Raw genomic sequence first — 22,406 nt, 5'->3', positions numbered from 1 at the left:
GCATACATGTCATTCCTCTCTACTGGGTCCTAAACCAGAGCTTTCAAACTATCTGTGATGAAGAACCACTTCGTTTTAATTTTTAATTCATTGCGAACCAAACCATCTGTGGCAGGCAGGATTCTAAGAATGCCTTCCAATCACCCTCATCCTCTTACACTCCCCTCCCCTTTGAGTGTGGGTAGAACCTGCGAACGTGATGAGATCTTACTCTACTGATTACGTTATGTGGCAAAAGGAGATTATCCAGCTCGACATAATCTAGCCACACAAAAAAGAAGAGTTTTCTCCATCTGGCAGTACATGAAGTCAAAGTGACTCAACGAGTGAGAAGAATTTGATGTGACATTGCTGGCTTTGAAGATCCAGGGGCCATGTGTGTGGCTTCTAGGAGCAGAGAGCAATCCCTGGCTGACAGCCAGCAAGGAAATGGGGACCCCAACCTACAACCACAAGGAACTGAATCTGCCAACAAGCCGAATGAGCCTGGCAGTGGATTCTTCCCCAGAGCCTCCAGACAAGAGCCCAGGCTGGCGACACCCTGATTTCAGCCTTGTGAGACCCTGAGTAGAGAACCCGGTTGAGTAAACTTGGAGTCATGACCTATAAAACTTTGAGCTAAAGAATGTGCATTGCTTTAATACAGTAAGCTTTAATAAAACAAGTTTGTGTTCATTGTTACACAGCAACAGAAAACAAATACATCTTCATATAGAGTGGCCGATTATATTTTCCAAAGGCGGCTGCAACAAAACCTTATGTCCCACATGTTCTTCTAGAACCTTTCCACAAGCGCATTACGAGATGGGATCTAGATCCCCTCCCTCTGAAGTCGGGTAGAACTTTGTGAATCCTTCAAGCAATGTGACTTCTGAGACTAGATCATAACAAGGCCATGCACTTCCGCCCAGCTCTCTTAGGACAGTGGCCAGTGGAACCCAGCCATGCTGCTCAGAAGAAGCATCCTCGTGGAAAGGCGACCAAGGCACCAGCCTGCCAGCTCTGTGAGTGAGCCATGTTGCAAGTGGACGCATGGGCCCTGGTGCAGCCACCCTGTAGGCACTGTGTGGAGGAGAGGTGACCTGAGCTGCCCACCCCTGCTCACACTGTAGATCTGTGAGCAAGTAAATGACAGCTGTTGTTTTAATCTACTAAGGGTTGGGGCGGTTTGTAAAGCAGCAATAGTAGCTTGAATGAGTACGCAGCTTGCGCCTGTAACTCACCACGATTTTGACAACACGTGAAGTGATCCATATCTATTCAACAAAGCACGTCCGCTGAGCACGCACTTGGCTGTCGTGGCAAAGTCCAACTGCCATAAAAGTTTCTAAATGCTTGTCTTCAATTTCTGTGTTTATTGCACTGTGTACCGGTACCATTCTGCAGTCTACACGTGGGGGGGCCTGGCTGTAAAAGATCTCTGGGCCACACCCATTCTTATTCTTCTCTGCATCCTCCCAAATGCCTGGTAAAATTCCTGGAAATAGCAGGAATTCGGTAAAGGTTTATGGACTGAATAGAACATTCAAAGAAAGCCAAGGCTGGAAGCTCAACTCACTCATTTTATAGATGGTAACGTGGTGGTCCAGAGAGATGAAGGGATATACTCAGGGTCATGGGATGAAAAAGTGGCAGAGCCACGGAATTCCTGAAACCTTCTAGTCTAGGCTTTGCCAACTCAACTGCCTGTAGGTGAAGAAGGGTGGCCAGGTGTAAGATAATACAGAGTATGGAGGCTGGTGAAAAGTTGCCAAGTGATGGTCAGTGAAAACAGATGCTCAGTTTTTAAAAGAGTCTGGAAAATTCAGATTTCTGGAGACTATTTCTTGATTTTTAACATACTACCTGGATAAACAAATATGTTTGCACACTAGATTTAGTCCAGCGGGCCACCCATTTGCAATTCCTGAGCACCTCTAATTTATAAGTAAGGAAACTGAGGTCCTGAGAGGTCAAAGATTTAACTAAGAATATACGGGAAGAGATAGCAAGGCCATTTTCTGACTTGTCTAGGAACTTGGTGATGATGATGATTACGATTACCAACATTTATTGAACACCTACCATGTGCACGGCACTATGGCAGGCACTTAGACCTACGATCTCATTTAATCCCTTCGACAGTCCTAGAAAGTAGGCACAAGTATTCCCCCTTTCTACAGATTCAACAAGAGACTCAGAGAAGCTAAGTAGTTCGCCAAAATCATAGTGTAAACAAGCAGTAGGTCTACATTCCTAACCACACTTTTACAAGGTGAATGAGTCTTCTCCCACCTCGTACCATTTCACCGTCCCCTTAGCATCCTGCCTATCAAAGCCCCAGGTTCAGATTTACCTAGAAGAGCTGCAAAATCCACCTGTTAACATTTCTCTATCATTTCAACCCATCTAAGGGTGACCTGTTTGCTGTCCCCCAGAGTCTGAGCGACACTCAGCCGGTGCACAGCTCAGCCTTCCCAGGTGCTGACTCCCCAGGGGGGTAGGGGCCATCTGCAGCTATGCAGTGAAGCAGCAGCTTGTACCTCAGGGCTAAGACACCCCAGCTTCTTTGCTAAACAGAAGGGAAGCATAGGATTGGGGAGGTGGGAGGTGCCTGAGAGAAATCATTTAGATCTGTTATTCCCAAACTGCATTCAATGGATCCCTTAGAGATGCAGCAACCAGGAGCTGGGGGCGGGGGACCCTGGGCAAGAAGGGATCAGATTTCTTCTTCGTCCTACATTCATTAGGCTTCCGAGTAAGATTATATGACACGTGTTCTACTGCTAAAATACAAGTTTGAAAACCAGTGATCTAAGCCAACCCTTCATTGCATGTTTAAAAGACAAACCCTATAATTCGATTTGCAATTATAAAAATAATAAAGGCACATGGTGAAAGATTCAAAAACTCAAAAGGGTATACAATGAAAAATAAAAATCTCTTCCCACTTCCAACCCCTAGACCTACTCCCTAGAGATAAGCACTATTAATCATTTACTGAGTATTCCTTCCAGAATTTTTTTTTGAATTTTATTTTATTTATTTTTTTATACAGCAGGTTCTTATTAGTCATCCATTTTATACACATCAGTGTATACATGTCAATCACATACGCCCAATTCATCCCACGACCATCCCCACCCCCCCACCGGTTTCCCCCCTTGGTGTCCATACGTTTGTTCTCTACATCTGTGTCTCTATTTCGGCCCTGCAAACCGGTTCATCTGTACCATTTTTCTAGGTTCCACATATATGCGTTAATATACAATATTTGTTTTTCTCTTTCTGACTTACTTCACTGTGTATGACAGTCTCTAGATTCATCCACATCTCTACAAATGACCCAATTTCGTTCCTTTTTATGGCTGAGTAATATTCCATTGTATATATGTACCACTTCTTTATCTGTTCGTCTGTCGATGGGCATTTAGGTTGCTTCCATGGTCTGGCTATTGTAAATAGCACAGCAATGAACATTGGGGTGCATGTGTCTTCTTTTTGTGTGTGTGTGTGTGTGTGTGTGTGTCTTCTTCAAATATGGTTTTCTCTGGGTATATGCCCAGTAGTGGGATTGCTGGGTCATAGGGTAATTCTATTTTTAGTTTTTTAAGGAACCTCCATACTGTTCTCCATAGTGGCTGTATCAATTTACATTCTCACCAACAGTGCAAGAGGGTTCCCTTTTCTCTACACCCTCTCCAGAATTTGTTGTTTGTAGATTTTCTGATGATGCCCATTCTAACTGGTGTGAGGTGATACCTCATTGAAGTTTTGATTTGCATTTCTCTAATAATTAGTGATGTTGAGCAGCTATTCATGTGCTTCTTGGCCATCTGTATGTCTTCTTTGGAGAAAGGTCTATTTAGGTCTTCTGCCCATTTTTTGATTGGGTTGTTTGTTTTTTTAATATTGAGCTCCATAAGCTGTTTATATATTTTGGACATTAATCCTTTGTCCGTTGATTCGTTTCAAAATATTTTTTCCCATTCTGAGGGTTGTCTTTTCAGCTTGTTTGTAGTTTCCCTTGATTTGCAAAAGCTTTTAAGTTGCATTAGGTCCATTTGTTTATTTTTGTTTTTATTTCCATTACTCTAGGAGGTGGACAGAAAAGATCTTGCTGTGATTTATTTCAAAGAGTGTTCTGCCTATGTTTTCCTCTAAGAGTTTTATAGTGTCCAGTCTTACATTTAGGTTTCTAATCCATTTTGAGTTTATTTTTGTGTATGGTGTTAGAGAGTGTTCTAATTTCATTCTTTTACATGTAGCTGTCCAGTTTTCCCAGCACCACTTATTGAAGAGACTGTCTTTTCTCCATTGTATATCCTTGCCTCCTTTGTCATAAATTAGTTGACCATAGGTGTGTGGGTTTATCTCTGGGCTTTCTATCTTGTTCCATTGATCTGTATTTCTGTTTTTCTGCCAGTACCATATTGTCTTGAATACTGTAGCTTTGTAGTGTAGTCTGAAGTCAGGGAGTCTGATTCCTCCAGCTCCGTTTTTTTCCCTCTAGACTGCTTTGGCTATTTGGGGTCTTTTGTGTCTCCATACAAATTTTAAGATTTTTTGTTCTAGTTCTGTAAAAAATGCCATTGGTAATTTGATAGAGATTGCATTGAATCTGTAGATTGCTTTGGGTAGTACAGTCATTTTCACAATATTGATTCTTCCAATCCAGGAACATGGTATAGCTCTCCATCTGTTGGTATCACCTTTAATTTCTTTCAACAGTGTCTTATAGTTTTCTGCATACAGGTCTTTTGTCTCCCTAGGTAGGTTTATTCCTAGGTATTTTATTCTTTTTGTTGCAGTGGTAAATGGGAGTGTTTCCTTAATTTTCTTTCAGATTTTTCATAATTAGTGTATAGGAATGCAAGAGATTTCTGTGCATTAATTTTGTATCCTGCAACTTTACCAAAATGATTGATTAGCTCTAGTAGTTTTCTGGTGGCATGTTTAGGATTCTCTATGTATAGTATCACGTCATCTGCAAACAGTGACAGTTTTACTTCTTCTTTTCCAATTTGTATTCCTTTTATTTCTTTTTCTTCTCTGATTGCCGTGGCTAGGACTTCCAAAACTATGTTGAATAACAGTGGCGAGAGTGGACATCCTTGTCTTGTTCCTGATCTTAGAGGAAATGGTTTCAGTTTTTCACCATTGAGAATGATGTTTGCTATGGGTTTGTCGTATATGGCCTTTATTATGTTGAGGTAGGTTCCCTCTATGCCCACTTTTTGGAGAGTTTTTATCATAAATGGGTGTTGAATTCTGTCAAAAGCTTTTTCTGCATCTATTGAGATGATCATATGGTTTTTATTCTTCAACTTGTTAGTATGGTGTATCACATTGATTGATTTGCGTATATTGAAGAATCCTTGCATCCCTGGGATAAATCCCACTTGATCATGCTGTATGATCCTTTTAATGTATTGCTGGATTCTGTTTGTTAGTATTTTGTTGAGGATTTTTGCATCTATATTCATCAGTGATATTGGTCTGTAATTTTCTTTTTTTGTAGTATCTTTGTCTGGTTTTGGTATCAGGGTGATGGTGGCCTCATAGAATGAGTTTGGGAGTGTTCCTTCCTCTGCAATTTTTTGGAAGAGTTTGAGAAGGATGGGTGTTAGCTCTTCTCTAAATGTTTGATAGAATTCACCTGTGAAGCCATCTGGTCCTGGATTTTTGTTTGTTGGAAGATTTTTAATCACAGTTTCAATTTCATTAGTTGAGATTTGTCTGTTCATATTTTCTATTTCTTCCTGGTTCAGTCTTGGAAGGTTGTGCTTTTCTAAGAATTTCTCCATTTCTTCCAGCTTGTCCATTTTATTGGCATAGAGTTGCTTGTAGTAGTCTCTCAGGGTGCTTTGTATTTCTGCAGTGTCTGTTGTAACTTCTCCTTTTTCATTTCTAATTTTACTGATATGAGTCCTCTCCCTCTTTTTCTTGATGAGTCTGGCTAATGGTTTATCAATTTTGTTTATATTCTCAAAGAACCAGCTTTTAGTTTTATTGATCTTTGCTATTGTTTTCTTTCTTTCTATTTCATTTATTTCTGCTCTGATCTTTATGATTTCTTTCCTTCTGCTAACTTTGGGTTTTGTTTGTTCTTCTTTCTCTAGTTCCTTTAGGTGTAGGGTTAGATTGTGTATTTGAGATTTTTCATGTTTCTTCAGGTAGGCTTGTATAGCTATAAACTTCCCTCTTAGAACTGCTTTTGCTGCATCCCATAGGTTTTGGATCGTCGTGTTTTGTCATTTGTCTCTAGGTATTTTTTGATTTCCTCTTTGATTTCTTCAGTGATCTCTTGGTTATTTAGTAACGTATTGTTCAGCCTCCATGTGTTTGTGTTTTTTATGTTTTTTTCACTGTAACTGATTTCTAATCTCATAGCATTGTGGTCAGAAAAGATGCTTGATATGATTTCAATTTTCTTAAATTTACTGAGGCTTGATTTGTGACCCAAGATGTGCTCTATCCTGGAGAATGTTCCGTGCGCACTTGAGAAGAAAGTGTGATCTGCTGTTTTGGGAAGGAATGTCCTATACATATCAATTAAATCTATCTGGTCTATTGTGTCATTTAAAGCTTGTGTTTCCTTGTCAATTTTCTGTTTGGATGATCTGTTTACTGGTGCAAGTGAGGTGTTAAGGTCCCCCACTATTATTGTGTTACTGTCGATTTCCTCTTTTATAGCTGTTAGCAGTTGCCTTATGTATTGAGGTGCTCCTATGTTGGGTGCATATATATTTATAATTGTTATATCTTCTTCTTGGATTGATCCCTGGATCATTATGTAGTGTCCTTCCTTGTCTCTTGTAACATTCTTTATTTTAAAGTCTATTTTATCTGATATGAGTATAGCTACTCCAGCTTTCTTCTGATTTCCATTTGCATGGAATATCTTTCTCCATCCCCTCACTTTCAGTCTGTATGTGTCCCTAGGTCTGAAATGGGTCTTTTGTAGACAGCATATTTATGGGTCTTGTTTTTGTATCCATTCAGCAAGCCTCTGTCTTTTGGTTGGAGCATTTAATCCATTCACGTTTAAGGTAATTATCAATATGTATGTTCCTATGACCATTTTCTTAATTGTTTTGGGTTTGTTTTTGTAGGTCCTTTTCTTCTCTTGTGTTTCCCACTTAGAGAAGTTCCTTTAGCATTTGTTGTAGAGCTGGTTTGGTGGTGCTGAATTCTCTTAGCTTTTGCTTGTCTGTAAAGCTTTTGATTTCTCCATCAAATCTAAATGAGATCCTTGATGGGTAGAATAATCTTGGTTGTAGGTTCTTCCCTTTCATCACTTTAAGTATATCATGCCACTCCCTTCTGGCTTGTAGAGTTTCTGCTGCGAAATCAGCTGTTAACCTTATGGGAGTTCCCTTGTATGTTATTTGTCGTTTTTCCCTTGCTGCTTTCAATAATTTTTCTTTGTCTTTAATTTTTGCCAATTTTCTTACTATGTGTCTCGGCGTGTTTCTCCTTGGGTTTATTCTGTATGGGACTCTCTGCGCTTCCTGGACTTGGGTGGCTATTTCCCTTCCCATGTTAGGGAAGTTTTTGACTATAATCTCTTCAAATATTTTTTTGGGTCCTTTCTCTCTCTCTTCTCCTTCTGGGACTCCTATAATGTGAATGTTGTTGTGTTTAATGTTGTCCCAGAGGTCTCTTAGGCTGTCTTCATTTGTTTTCATTCTTTTTTCTTTATTCTGTTCTGCAGCAGTGAATTCCACCATTCTGTCTTCCAGGTCACTTATCCGTTCTTCTGCCTCAGTTATTCTGCTATTGATTCCTTCTAGTGTAGTTTTCATTTCAGATATTGTGTTGTTCATCTCTGTTTGTTTGTTCTTTAATTCTTCTAGATCTTTGTTAAACATTTCTTGCATCTTCTCGATCTTTGCCTCCATTCTTTTTCCAAGGTCCTGGATCATCTTCACTATCATTATTCGAACTTCTTTTTCTGGAAGGTTGCCTATCTCCACTTCATTTAGTTGTTTTTCTGGGGTTTTATCTTGTTCCTTCATCTGGTACATAGCCCTCTGCCTTTTCATCTTGTCTATCTTTCTGTGAATGTGGGTTTTGTTCCACAGGCTGCAGGATTGTAGTTCTTCTTGCTTCTGCTGTCTGCCCTCTCCCTTCCAGAATTTTTAATAAGGAAACTGAGCCCCTGAGGTTGGCTTGTCTGAGAGTATTCGTCTGGGGCTATCCTGGACATTAAGCTCCTGGCATTTCTCTGTTCCTTTGTAACTTGCAAAAGTATTAAATGTTTCCCCAAATTGCAAACACTCTCGCTAAACCACCTGCAGCTTCAGAAACCATACATTATGCATCTTCTGCCCTCATTCACTGAACAGGAAAATTTCAAGTCTTTTTCATGTGACTATTTCCCCATGGTCTTTGTTTCACATGATGGAGAAATAACCAGAATCACGTTTTCAACTGGCCAGTGTTCAAGCCTATAAAAGTGCATGTTCAGCAAGCCGTTGGGGCTGCTGGACTGGAACTCAGGCTTGAATCGAAGTCCTAAAAGGGGCAACATCTCCATATCCTCAGCCTCAAGAGATCTGTCAAGAGCCTCACTGCCTATCTGGGTACACTGCCAACTTCTCCACTGGTCTCCTGGCCCACAGGCTGCCGCCCACAATTCCCAAGCTTCCTGTCTGCTTCCTGTGCCTCAGTGTTTCCCCTGGCAATGCCCATCTGTGGCCCCCTTTCCTATCTGCTTCCCATCCTGGACCAATCTCCAAGCTGAGCCCATTTCCTTCCTGATAGTAAAGAGTGTATTGGAAGACAGAGCCTCTTTCTCTCCTAGAGAAAACCCAGAGGGCCAACGTTTATTGGGTTTCCTATGTGCCAGGCTATGCTAGACAATTTACAAGTCTTATTTTCATAACAAGCCTGGAAGGTGACACTATTATCGTCATCCCATTTTACAGATGAGGAAACTAATTAGGAAGTGGCAGCTGGGATAGGGACACGGAGCTGGCTAACCCAAAGCTCAGGAGGGACTTCTTCAAGTTCCTAATGCTGGGAGTTGCCTTTGACCCTGAGGCCTCTGACATCACGTCTGCCCACATCATGTTCCTGAAGGGGATAAAACACCCATGGCAACTCTGGCAGACTACCAGCAATCCCCCCCCCCTCCCGTTATCCAACAGCCCAGCTCCTTCTCAAGGCTCCTGAAGTGGACTCCGAGCATGAGAGAAGTCCATGGACCCGTGAAGAAACTGATCCCACTTGACTTGCCAGTGGAGGTGCAGACCCTTGCTGTTGCCCAGCTTACCCGTCTGGAGCTTAAGCCACTTCCGATCATGCCCCTATTTACCTTCATTTATCAGATTGGTATGGCTACCTCTGGAGTGGGGCTCAGCCCTCCCTGTGCCCCTGGGATAAACAAGGAGGTTGGGAGACCCTTCTTGATGAAATGACTGAAGTACTGTGGGGCAGGCAGCCCTGGAGGCCAGTGTGGATGGGAAGACGGCCACAGAGGGGACACTGGGAACCAGGGTGGGAAAAGAGAGGCTGGTTGTGGACGGCATTCACTTGCCAAGAAATTTCAGCTATCACTCAGAAGGCAGAAACACGCTGCCAGGCAGGGCATAATTATAAGATGTATTATTCGGGCTATTCAAAAGGAAGGTGTGACATATATGTGGAACCTAGAAAAATGGTACAGATGAACCGGTTTGGAGGGCAGAAACAGAGATACAGATGTAGAGAAGAAATGTTTGGACACCAAGGGGGGAAAGTGGCGGGGGTGGTGGTGGTGGGATGAATTGGGAGATTAGGATTGACATGTATACACTGATGTGTATAAAATAGATAACTAATAAGAACCTGCTGTATAAAAAAATAAATTAAATAAAATTCAAAAATTCAAAAAAAAAAAAAGAAAAAAAAGGAAGGCGTGAGACCTGAGAAAATAGCTGTCTCAGATGGGAAGGGCCCCATTTCATTTCTCATGCTTTTAAAAATTACACAAGAAGGAGGCAGAGTGGGCAGGGCAGTCTCTCTGTCTTCACCCCACCGAGGGCTGGTTTTCTAAGAACACGCTCTGTCGGCTGACCTGAATGTGCCATGGACCCTACCTGCATCTCTGGCTTTCAACTCTTCCTTCCCTCTCTTGGTGTGGGTTTTAGTTTCCTAAAGGAGTCACAGATGACTGGACATGTGGCACTTATGGGGCCAGTGTCTGAAATATATCAGGGCTCAAAGAATGCAAAGTTTATAGACGGATTAACTTGAGCTTCCTCGCCAGACAGACATAGACACAAGACAGACAGACAGACACACCCATACATGCCCTTGGACTTGGAAAGCCTGAATGTGGCAAAATCATCCAAAGAAACCTATGACTCCATTGTTAACCCCACACGAAGTACTATCTATGTTACATATAGCCCCGCCCTCATTTACAGGATTGAAATATTTGTCCAGGCTACTGTTTCTCCAATCAAGTCTCTAGTCCAAGTTCACTTTCTCTCTCTTCTCTCTCTCTCTCTTCTTTTTTAAGACACAGAGTGAGCAACACAAGCTCCTCCCAGCAGCTTAATCCCAACTGGTCACTTCTTGATGCAGGAGCTGTGATTTCACATGGGACCCTTAATGACCAGGCCTCAGTTTCTTCACCTGAAAAGGGGGGAGGGTAACAGCTGCCCAGGCTACTCCATCAGCATATGGAGGCTCAAAGGAGACCACGGACACGAAAGCATTTTGTGACTATGAAGGGCCATATGCGTGGAAGCAGTCCTCACCATCTTCCGAGCTGGGTCACCCACGAAACCAGCGCAGCAATCGCTCTGCCCATCCACTTTTTATCTGTAAAAAGCCTGCTGAGTCATCCTCCAGTCTGGCCCTGCCCTTGTTCTTCAGCAGAATGATGCTGAGTTCGGGTAACTCTATGACTGGTTATCCAGTCCCACAACTAGACTAGAGCTAGATAAAAGTCTGGCATGAGGAATACATACTGTCCTGTTCCAACTTCAGGATTCACCACAGGAAATAGACAGATGCGTGGATAAAGGCCAAAAGACGTGAAACACAAGTTTTACTAGGCAGCAGAGCTGGGGGCTCCAGTTTTGAACCAGATAGACGACAAGAGCCCCCCAGGTAAAGTGTCAAATATGTTCTGAGAGTTGGGATCACTTGATCCCCACCAGGAGTCTCAGCCAAGCCACCTGGATTTGGGGATCAATCTGGCCCTTGGAAGGAGAAAGAGTAGGATTGCTGGGCTCCAGATTTGGGGACTCAGCATCCTCATGTTGGTCAGGTACTTGGACTTCGTATACTAGTTTCAGAGCCCAGACTTCTTCTTCCTTCAGACAAGGGCCCACCTTCATCTGGGTTGTCTCCCTTGGGTCTTCTGACCCAGAGCCCAGTTGCCCTCTGCCAATCCAGCCCTGAGCTCCCTCCCAGACTAAGGCAGATGTCGTGTTTGCTTTCACCTTGCCAGCCTCCCTCCCTGGCACCGGTGTCCTCCCGCCAGCCTGTATCCACCACTGTCACAGGGCTGGAGGCGGCCTGGCATGGGCTGTGGAAGCCTACCCGGTTCAGCCTGTAGAGTCTGCTGGTCCCGGCCACGCCCAGCTTGGCCTTGCTCCAGTTCTCGCAGTGTCACATTTCTGTCCTGGATGCTGGCTGCTTTTAGTGCCCTTCCAATCCCACCTAGAGGAGGAAGCACATCCTAATGGACCAAGTGGCTCTGGCATATTACAGATCCTGCTCTCAGACCGCCAAACAGATCGATAGGCTTGTTGGCTTTTTAAAATTATGTATTCACGGAATCCTGTAAGAGAGCTAACATTGTTGGGACGTAGGATAAAAGTTCCCGGAAAGGAACAATAATAGCTAACATTTATTGAGTTTAATAGTTTTTGAGCCCCTGCTTAAAAACCTTCAGTGGCTTCCCATGCCTCTTAAGATGAAACCAAACTCCTTAACAGCCGTATTAGGTTCTACACGGCCTGGCCTCTGCCCACCTCTCCAGTCCCTCCTACACATGCTTCCCTGGGTCTCAGAGCTCCAGTCACTTTCCTAAGTTCCTCAAAGGTACCTCCCTTTTTCCTACCATGAGACCTTTGCACATGCTATTTTCTCAAGGACACCTGTCACACCCTGTTCCTGCTCCACCAAACAAACTTCACATTTCAGCTCAGATGCCATTTTGTCTAGGAAGTCTTCCCTGACTTCTCAGCCTAGGTTTCTGGCAAACACAGCACGGTCCTATCCTTCAGAGCACTAAGTTAGTAAGGAAACCTTCATTTAGGGTGATTATTTGATTCATGCATATCTGTGCCTGGGCTATAAGCTCCAGAAGGGCAGGAGCTCACTGTACACCTGGCTTGCTAACACCTAGCACAGCAGCAGACATACAGAGGTGCTCAATAAATGTTAGTGGGGTAAACAGAATGAGTGGATGGATGATGGGTGCATACTATGTGCTGGTCTCTGGAATAATCCCCTCTCAATGCATTACCTCATTTTATCCTCAAAACAACCCTAGGAGGTGGGTGCAATTATGATCTCCAAGTTGCAGACAGTAGCCAGGATTTTGCAAGGGTCTAGTAACTTGCCCAAAGCCAAAGATGTAGCAAGTGGTAAACCCAGGTCTGTAGGTCTCCAAGGCTTGTACTCTTTGCTTTGTGCAAGTTGATCCCCAGCCAGGCAGTAGAGGATATCTCCAACGGTTATTTGCTCCTTTTGTTTTACAGTACAAACTCTGCCAGTGGGGTGCACACAGAGAAAGAGAGAGTTTTCTTCTCTCCACATGCCTGGATCTGAGCCACAAAAAGATGAGAGCACCTCAGATTCTTTATATTTTCCCAAATGAATTGTAGCCAAGTTCCCTGAGAACCTCTCAATAATTCCATCTCCCCCCGACTTCCCTCTCTCTTCTGGATGCTCTTGAGACCAAGGCCGGAGTGTAACTTGTGAGTGAGAAATAAATCTCTGTGGGGTTATGACATTGATGTTTCAGGGTTGGTCTGTTATATCACCTAACATTACCAGTAAGAATGCATGCCCAAAATGACACATCAACATGCTTCCTTGAGTAGATTTTCCTGAAAGGAATTGCTACTGGAATGTGCAAGCTATTGGCCTAAACTTGTCTGCTCTATTATCTCTCGCCCAGAGATGCTATCATCTGGTACTCCCTAATTCCAATGTGATGTTTAGTCTAAGGTGAAGCCAACCCTCTCATGAGCAGTAAAGTGCTTGGACCTTGCTTGGTGAGCCTTTTCAGCCCCTCTAGGAGTGTAGGCTTGTATGCAGGCTCGTAGGAGTGTGAAGCTCCAGGAGTGGGGTGGCCCTGTAACACTATAGTGTTCGGTGGACTGCAGTGTGAATGGACTGTACTGTTCCCAACATCTGAAATGACCTCGTGGGCAAACTCCTCAGGAGGAACCTGTTCCCTCACAAGGTGCTTGGCTAACTTCGCTTTGGTGATGAGGTCTGCTAATTGCATTATTGCATGTACCATTTGACCCTGCTAATAACTGCTAAAGCTGCAAACTTACTACAAAAGTCACCATGTTATAAGCAATTATTTGGCTCTGTGCAAAAATGTTAATTTCATGCTTTGTAAACACATCTCTTGTAAAAGACCAACCTGCCTATAAAAATTGCTTTGGACATCCCCAAGATAATCTTTAGGGGAACGAAAAGGGGGAGAAAAAGAGGGGTATTCTCTTAGTTAATGTCTACAATCTTCCTTCTCATGAGCCTTTTTTTTTTTAATGACAAAAGAGAAGTTTTGACAGGAAGGTTCACCAAAGAGGTAGAGAAATACTCGAATCAATGAAGACTAACTTCTGAGGATGCTAAAATCCTTGCAGGTTCATTGTGCACTTTCACTTAGGTGGAAGGAGTCTGGGAAGCCTGGGAAAGTCACATGCTACAGGCTGACTGACCTTAGCATCTTAGAGTTACAGGGCCCTGAGCAATGGTCTGAACAGCTCATTCTGCTGGCGAGGAGAAGGAGGCCCAGAGACGTGATGTCCTGCCAGGCTCCCACCGAGGTCAATGCTGGGGTCAAAAATCCAAGCCCAGGCCCCTGACTCCCTGGTAGTGTGTGCTCCAGCAAGACGTGGCCCTAGGGCAGAGAGAAAATCTAAAGAGTTTTTTTTATAGTTAAGGATAGTGGCTCCAATCATTCTCTTCCCCAGTGATTTCTTACAGTGCTGTGTGTTCCCTGACATACCCCCAAGAAGCCAGCTGAAGGAGCAGACGGCACAGTTCAATTCAAGAAGCATTTCTTCAACAGCTACGAGCTGTGCTTCCCAAACAGCGACTTGACTTTGTCTTAAATATTCATCTTGCGTTTCAAACCTTACTTTCCACTCTATAATATGGATGTCTTATTTTAACTTTATTTTAATATAAGATTATTGTGTTTCTGTCCTCTCTTCTCCAAAGAGTGTGAGTAAACCTGATGCTTCTGGAAGGCATGCCTTGTTTCTCCAACGTAAACTCACTGTATGGAAGCCCATACACAGGCAAAGATCCAATTAACTACAATATTAGTAGGTGTTGAGATCTACAGTGGACCGAAAGGCCAGGCAAAGGGCTGTGGGGATACAAGCAAAGGGGACGTTGATTACAACTTGGAGCAAGGTTCTTCAGAAGGATGAATACGTTGTTTGTTTTTTTTAAATGATAGTCCTTAAATTTATGTTCCCTGCTTGTAGATTTTTTGTGTGTGTTTTTTGTTTCTGTTTTTTGACTGTAGATTATTTGAAAAAGAGAAAAGCACACACACACACAAAAATTTAAACCCCCTATAGGAAACTCAGTAAAGAGTATACCAGATCTCTTTGAAATATTTTTACAGCTGCCTGTGAAATCTACAATTATCTCAAAATTAAAAAAAATTAATTAAAAAAATCCTTCATAATCCCACCAGCCGATAAGAACCACTGTTAATAACTTTGTGCTTACCCTTTTTATCTTGTTTCAATGCATGTGTCTGAAATCTGAAATCTGAAGACCTAATTGGAGGTCTGGAACCTGCTTTCTTCACCTATCATTGTGTCAAGAGAAATTTCCTGTTATTAAAAGTTCTTTGAAAGTGTTTTCAAAGGGTGCATGATATTCTAATACATGGATGAATCATATCCCCTGCTGCTGGACATTTAATTGCTTCCAATTTTCTACTATTAAAATTTTCTCATGTTATATGTATTTTACTACAACAAAAAATTATTTTCAGTTTCAATAAACATCTCACGTTTCTGATTACCTCCTCAGGCTGGACTCCCAAGAAGAAAATTCCCAGATCATTTTTTTAAGGTTCTCGTTGCACAATAACAAAGTTCTTCCCTGATGGGAGTGGAGGGAGGAGGGCGACATTTTTTTTTCTTTTCCAGAAATAAGGTTGAAAAATTTCTCAAGAGGAAAAACTCCAGGAGACTGCAAAGTGCCTTACTGGTGATTCTCAAATGCAGGGCCATCTGGGAGCTGAGTATGAGGGTCCAGGAAACCCACAAACCCACCTGCTTGCAAAGTGGGGTGAGTGCCTCAAAAGCTGTCATGCTTTCCTCACATCTCAATGCAAAATGGCCTTTGAAGAGAGATGCACTAAACCAGGACATATGAGACTGTCTTTTGTAAAAGGAGGTTGTTCACTCTTCTCCTAGGAGGGTAATAACTTGGGAAATATACATAAACCATTGCTGCTAGGATATAAACAGCGTGAAATTATCCCAACTTGGAGCCATTAAAGATGCACATTGTGAATTTTGAATCAAAACACTCTATAAATTCATAGCAAATCTGCACATTGAAAAATTAGCTTGCACACTGTAAAAGCAGTTGTTGGTTTAAAGGTTCTTTTTTGCAAGCGCTCTTGACTATATTTGCTGGATGGGCACGAGGTGTGAGGGTGGTGGGTTTTGCTTGGGGAAGGCCTTGGAGGCATCAGGAAAATGAGGCAGCTCCAAGGTCCCTGCCAGGTCTGACGTTCCCGATGACTGGTTTTATTTACCATTTGTTCTGGAAGGGATGAGTCTAAAGACTGCCTGAGACACTGCTGATTGTTTTCATACTTGGGGGACTGGGAAAAGAAACAAAAGACTTGACAAGATTTCGTATATCGTTCCCTAAATTCAAATATTGCCAACAAGGGAAGAACATGTCAGGTTTAGAAAACTCACTGAGAACTCTTTCTCTCGAGAAATTATGCTTGCTGGTGATTTAGCATTTCCCACGGAGAGAGAGAGGAAACTCTGCTTCACTTCGGAATGAGGTCAGGGAGGGAGCTGTGAGCAGAGGCCCCCTTGGCCGTCTCTCTGGCCCACGGGAGGGCAGAAGAAAGCCTCTTCTTTTGACAGTCAACATGTGGGCCCACAGCACTTGGCTAAGTGTCCCTAAGAACAGCCGAGTGGGGGTCTGTACTGCTCAGAAATGGAATTCATTTCCCCCAAGGAAGGCTGAGACAAGTGTTTGTTTAGCCTCATCCTGGACAAAGACTAAGGGGTCAAGGGGGACAGCCCAAAGGCCTTCTGACTTACCTCTGTCCCTTAGAATTCTAACATTTCCACCTCCCTGCCTTTTAAAAATATTATTTGCCAACCTATTCATTTGAACAATGTCAACAGAAAAGTTGTAAGAATTAGTAAAAAGAACACCAGTACACCCTTCACTTATGTTTACCAATTATTAATATTTTACCACATTTGCTCACCAACCTTTTATGCATTTTTTGCTGAATCATGTGAAAGTAAACTGCAGATGTCATGACACTTGACCACTAAGTACTTCAGCATGCAATCTCTCAAGCAAAAGAACATTCTCACATAACCACAATTCCACCACCACACTGATATAAACTATGGTTTCACATACACTCTATATTCAAATTTCCCCATTGTCCCCCAATTACTTTTTTAAAATTTTTTACACTGACACATAATTCATATAACAGAAAATTCACACTTTTAAAGTGTACAGTTCAGGGGGTTTTAATATTCTCACAAAGTTGTGCCATCTTTACCACTATCTAATTCTAGATCATTTTCATCACCCCAAAAAGAAACTCTGTACGGTTATCGGTCCCTCTCTATTTATCCCTCCCTATCGGCCCTTAGAGACCACTAATCTATGTCCCATCTCTATGGACTTGCCTATTCTGGACATTTTATATACATGGAAGCATATAATAAGTGGCCTTTTGTGTCTGACTTCTTTCAGTTAGCATAAAGGTGTAGTATGGCTCAGTAGTTCATTCCTTTTTACAGCCGAATAATATTCCATAGTAAGGATGCACCAAATTTTGTACATCCATTCATAATTTGACAGACATCTGAGTTGTTTCCACCTTTTGTCTACTATGAATAATGTTGCTATGAACATTCACGTACAAGTTTTTGTGTGAACATATGTTTCATTTCTTTTAGGTATATACCTGGGAGAGGAATTGCCAGGTCATACGGTAACTCTATGTTTAACTTTTGGAGGAACTGCAGACTACTTTCCAAAGCAGCTGTACCATTTTAGTCTCACCAGCATTGAATAAAAGTTCTAATTTCTCTACATCCTCACCAACACTTGCCATTGTCTGTCTCCAAACCGCTTGTATAGGTATCTTTTCCTCAAACCAAGATAGAATCACGGTTCTGCATCGTATTTACTTCCCATGTCTTTTTCGTTTTCTTGAATCTGGGCCAATTCCCCAACCTCCTTTTGCCTTTCCTGGTGTTAACATTAAAATAAAGGAATAAAAACAGAGCCTAGTCCAGAGACGGCCTTCATCCCTGATTCTGGTGGATCCCACCGCACCTGTCTCTTACCCGCTGCACTGACAGCCTGGGGCGCTAAGCATGCAGCCTTCGGGGAACCACCCCAGCCTGCTAAGACTTCTGGCTGGGAGCCCAGCTCAGGGCCAAGCAGAATGATCTCGTGCCTCTTAACTGGGAAATGTTTCTGTTCGGCATCAACAAGGAGCTCAGGGAAAGGGCAGCAGGTCAGGCTGAGGTGGAGGACGGCGCGTCTTCAGGGCCCTGGGGGATCTGGGACACCTGCGCAGCTGGGCTGCCTCGAGTTCTGAAGTTAATTGGGGCCGCTGAACTACAACAGGGGCTGGCTCTGGAGAGGGACACCCACCGGCCCCACCACAGTAATGAGCTCTGACATGCTGCACATCACAGACTAGCCAATTAAATACTCCACAGCTTCTCCAGCAGGAATGAAGACTTGGAGCACTGAGCTGAGGGGAAGGAATCAGGGAGCCTGGGACCAGGTCTTGGCTTAGCTTCGGAATCCCTGCACGATGCTGGCAGGTAAAGCAACCTCTCTGGGGCCCTCCCTAATCTATAAGGTGGGAGGAGAAGAACACATGTGTGGTGTCTTTCATCTCTAGGAGCTAAATGCAATCCAGCTACAGCCTGTGCTGTAACACTACTACCAGTAACTCACGTGAACTATCTCTTCACATTTCTGTAGCATGTCGTGGCTCTTCCAGGTATGTTATCTTACTTGTCCCCGTAGAGGGTAGAAAGGGGTCAAGTTATCCCCATTTTGCAGATGCAGGCTCACAGATCTGGGGTGACCTCATTCATTCTTGAACAATAATCACGAGGGGTCCACCACGTGCCAGGTGCCATGTCGGGCTCTGGGGGCACCACAGCGAGCCAGGTAGGGAGTAATCTCCCATCCTGAGCTTTCAGTTGTGCAGGAGAGACAAACAATTAAATAAGCAACAACAAAATGTGAGCACTGCTAAGCTGAGGGAACTGCAGGGTCCACGCAGGGCCCCTAACCTGGGCTTGTGACTTGCCTCAGGTGTTGTTCACAGAGGGCATGACTCTGAGTCCAGGGCTTTCTGGTCTACCAAGGTGGAGGGAGCCACATGCCTCAGGTCGGAAGAATAAAAGTCTCACCTGGGCCCTACTTGGCCTGTGGGAGAAGGGCAACAGAACACTTTTTCCCTCGGCACTGAACACAGAGCTGTGGAATAGGCGAACTCCGGTGCCCAAGGGCCTCAACTCCTGAAGAGCCCAGAGGTCAGGAATTTTAGGTTCTGAGTAAACTCCCTGAGGTCCCTGACTTCACCAGCAGCATGTGACGCTGCCGGACAGCGCCAAGAACCAGGTTCCTCTCCTTCTGGGCCTTCGTTTCCCAGGTCCCCAACTTGTGACACGCACAGGTTGAACTAATGCTTGCTCTTTAGGGCAAATCTATTAGGACCCTTCAAAACTTCATTTCTTCCTTTTTTCCATCAAAAACCAAAGACAAGGCATGAGTTGGTGTGTTTCAGCGGTGCCTCATAAAATAAAATTAACAGTGTCGGCAATCTTTACTGACCTCTGAAGTCAAATTCTTTAAGGCTGATTGGCTGGATGCAGCTGCTTAATAATGGGTCACCCCCTCCACCCCACCTCACATTCCAGTGCAGTTAATAGGGTCATCCCGTAACTCATCCTATGAGACAGAGAGGGGAGAGTGCAACCGGTGTCTATTTTCTGCAGAAGCTGGTTCATAAAGCAATATTTATACATTCCCTTTAACCTGATACTGCATAAGATCTATTACCACTTAACTAAACTGTAACCGTTTTATACATTGACTTCTGGTGGTGATCAGCATCTAAATTTACAGATCCACAGGCCGTACTGACTTGGTGAAGAAGCTAAATATTCACTTAAAAGAGCACTGAACTGTGCAGAACCATCATCAGCAGTCAATAAAGGCTTCATGTTAAAGAGAATTTAAAGAGATGGTATTTGCTACTTTCCTCCCTTGAGAAACATATGCCTTTAAAGCTTATTTTCCACCCTTGAATTCCCAGTGACTAGAGTGGTTTTGACAATTTTCGGATTTGTTGAAAAGGAACGATTAGAAAACTTCGTTAGAGGCATTTGCATTCGTCTAAAAGGGGGTGAGTCCTGGATCCTGCCACTGTCACGAAGGGAAAAGAGACAGGAGACTAATTAAGTAACAAAGCCTCGGCCAGAAACCTCCGTTTCGGAGGCATAATCTCCTTTGCCAGGCGAGGGGCAGCTGACAGGCTACACGCTCGCTCCAGCCTCCTCGGCCTAATCCTCCCTCCTCAGCAAGAAGCGTTCCGACAGTGTCTGGAATAATAATGTAATTACGGACAGCTAAAACACCTCATCCATGAAGGACGAGAATTTGGAGTCTTTCAAATATGGGAAGAAGAATCAAAAGACCAAACAGTGGCTCTTTCTTGGGCAGGGGTGGTTAGAACTGTCTCTCTTTCTCTTTTTTTTTTTCCCCCACTAAAGTACATATGCTTCTCAGAGGGAAAGTACTGCTTATGACCAAGGCCTGATGGCTAGTTAGGTCACAGTGTCCTCTGCACTCACTCAAAACACAAACCCCAAATCCTCAAGTATCTTTCCCTCACCAAAAAGCTGATTTTTTTGTGTGTTTGCTTCCTCCTTTCACAGTTCTTTCTTGGGTCTAGATTATAAAGTCCTCTCTGTTCTGAAAGAAAAGACGCACGACTAATGGGTAGGGACTGTGTTCTATGATTTTTCTATTCTCTAGATTTAGAACAGTGACTGGTACACAGAGGTGCTAAATAAATGTTTGCTGATACATCATGTTAAGTTCAATATAACTTGGCTAATTTCAATTTGAAAGAACACCATCTTGCAGAATATTTTGAGTGCAGGGGCTTATACAATGTGTACATATTGTAAAAACGAAAAGCCAAAACCAGAGCCATGATTTTCAAAGAGCATCCAGAGATGCTTAGGGGTTCAACAGAGTGGGCTCAGGGGTAGTGTTAGGGAGGGAGAGGGGAAGAGGCTGCTGGGCTGTTGCCCCCATCCCATGTCCATTTCATTAAAAACAAGTCACTTCTACCTGTTTTCTATGCTAGACTTTCACATAAAACATCCCTTGAAGAAAAATGTCCCAAACTGGACATTCACATCGTCTCAAAGTATTTCCCTACAAGAGACTCATTAATTGCAAAGGGGAAAATAGTAATTTACCCTAGAGGAACCTGGCCTACATGATCTTAACATCGCTGGTAATAAGACATCCTGTACCTCTGATAGGATGCCCCAAGAAAAGCACATGTCACTTCTGTGGTACTTTTGCTCAAATGTATCAAACTAATCATGAGAAAACATCAGACAAACCCAAACTGGGGGACATTCTACAAAATAATTGGCTACTCTTTTCAAAAGTGTCAAGGTCATGAAAAACAAAAAGACTGAGGAAACACCACAGATTGGAGGAGACTAAGGAGATGTGACAGCTAAATGTAATGTGGGATCTGGAAACAGAAAAAAGGACATTAGTGGGGAAGGTTCAAATAAGGTCTATAGATTGGTTTATACTGTTTCATGGCCTAGATAAGTGTACTATGGTTGTGAAAGATGTTAACATTCGGGGAAGCTGGGTGAAGGGTACAAAGGATTATTTTTGCAACTTATTTTTGGTAAATCTAAAATTATTTCAAAATAAAAAGTAAAACAAAAAAGGTTTCTGAACTAAATAAAGTTTAAAAAACTACCATCCAAGAGAAATAACAATTGCACTTTTGGATTGTCATCAAATATGACAGAGGCAGGCCTCACTGGGGACCAACAATTATTCAGCTTCATGATAAAAACTATGAGTTTTGAATAGCCATGAACAGCCAGGCCACTGGTGGTCAGAGTCCCAAAGCCCTCCGCAATCTCTTCCCAGTATGGGTCCACAATGCACAAGTCCCATAGCACTTGGATTTATTTTATAGAAAAATAACAGAACTCCTGTCTTGCCAAGTCTACGAATTTAGGTATATGTGTGAATTTCAATGTTATTCATTTTTAAAAGCTGGACTGTCTGGTCTCTCCTGGCAATGCTCACTTATTCCTGAGACCAAGCAGTGATGAAGAACAGCTCAAGACAATACACACTGAAGAAGCAAAAAGCAGCTTAGAGATACTGGTGAAGAGGCAAAGAGCCTAAGTAGCCTCTGAATGCATTAGAGGTCTACTTCTCCCTAAAGACACACGGACATGAATGGGAGAAATGGATAGGTAGGGAGGGAAGGTAGACTCCAGCTAGCAATTGAATCAACTCAGGTTTCTTCTGAAAAACTCCTAAGAATTTAGCCTTCTATTCCATAATGTACTCACAGTTATTTTCATATAAGTACTGTCATCCCCCCGATCTCCACCACCACCAAATCATGTCCAGAAAAGAAGGGTCACGGTTATTCTGTGGATTCTCACACCTACTGACATATACCCTAACTTCTGGAAGCGTGGAGCAAAATGGCTTAGAAAATGTTTATTTATGTTCATGTATCAGCATCTTCTGTTGGTACAAAGAAGTGTTTTAAGAGATACATTTTTTACAGATTTAAATCTTAAAAGCACAAACATATCTGTAAAATCCACGCATCCACAAAACCTCACTCCCTAATGATGCCAGAGAAATGAAGCACTGCTCTGCTAGGAAGCTGTGTTAAG

At 42.9% G+C, this 22,406-nt stretch overlaps 1 protein-coding gene across 2 annotated transcripts in view; it reads right to left on the bottom strand.

The window, feature by feature from the left end:
• GALNT10 (polypeptide N-acetylgalactosaminyltransferase 10) overlaps positions 1–22,406 on the bottom strand; it is a 223,682-nt gene that overhangs the window by 130,506 nt on the left and 70,770 nt on the right. Inside the window, exon 1 of one of the 2 annotated variants that reach the window (XM_082379089.1) lies at positions 11,521–13,952. The exons of the other annotated variant lie outside the window; for it this stretch is intronic. The gene's annotated coding sequence lies outside the window, so the exon portion shown is untranslated. Of the gene's footprint in view, positions 1–11,520; positions 13,953–22,406 lie in introns of those variants that run through there. 2 annotated transcript variants of the gene reach the window in all.

Source organism: Balaenoptera borealis (genome assembly GCF_965194805.1).
Source record: "Balaenoptera borealis genome assembly, chromosome: 2".
NCBI classification, from domain to species: Eukaryota; Metazoa; Chordata; class Mammalia; order Artiodactyla; family Balaenopteridae; genus Balaenoptera; species Balaenoptera borealis.
Note: the sequence above shows the minus strand (reverse complement) of the source record. Positions and strands in the feature narration are given on the sequence as shown.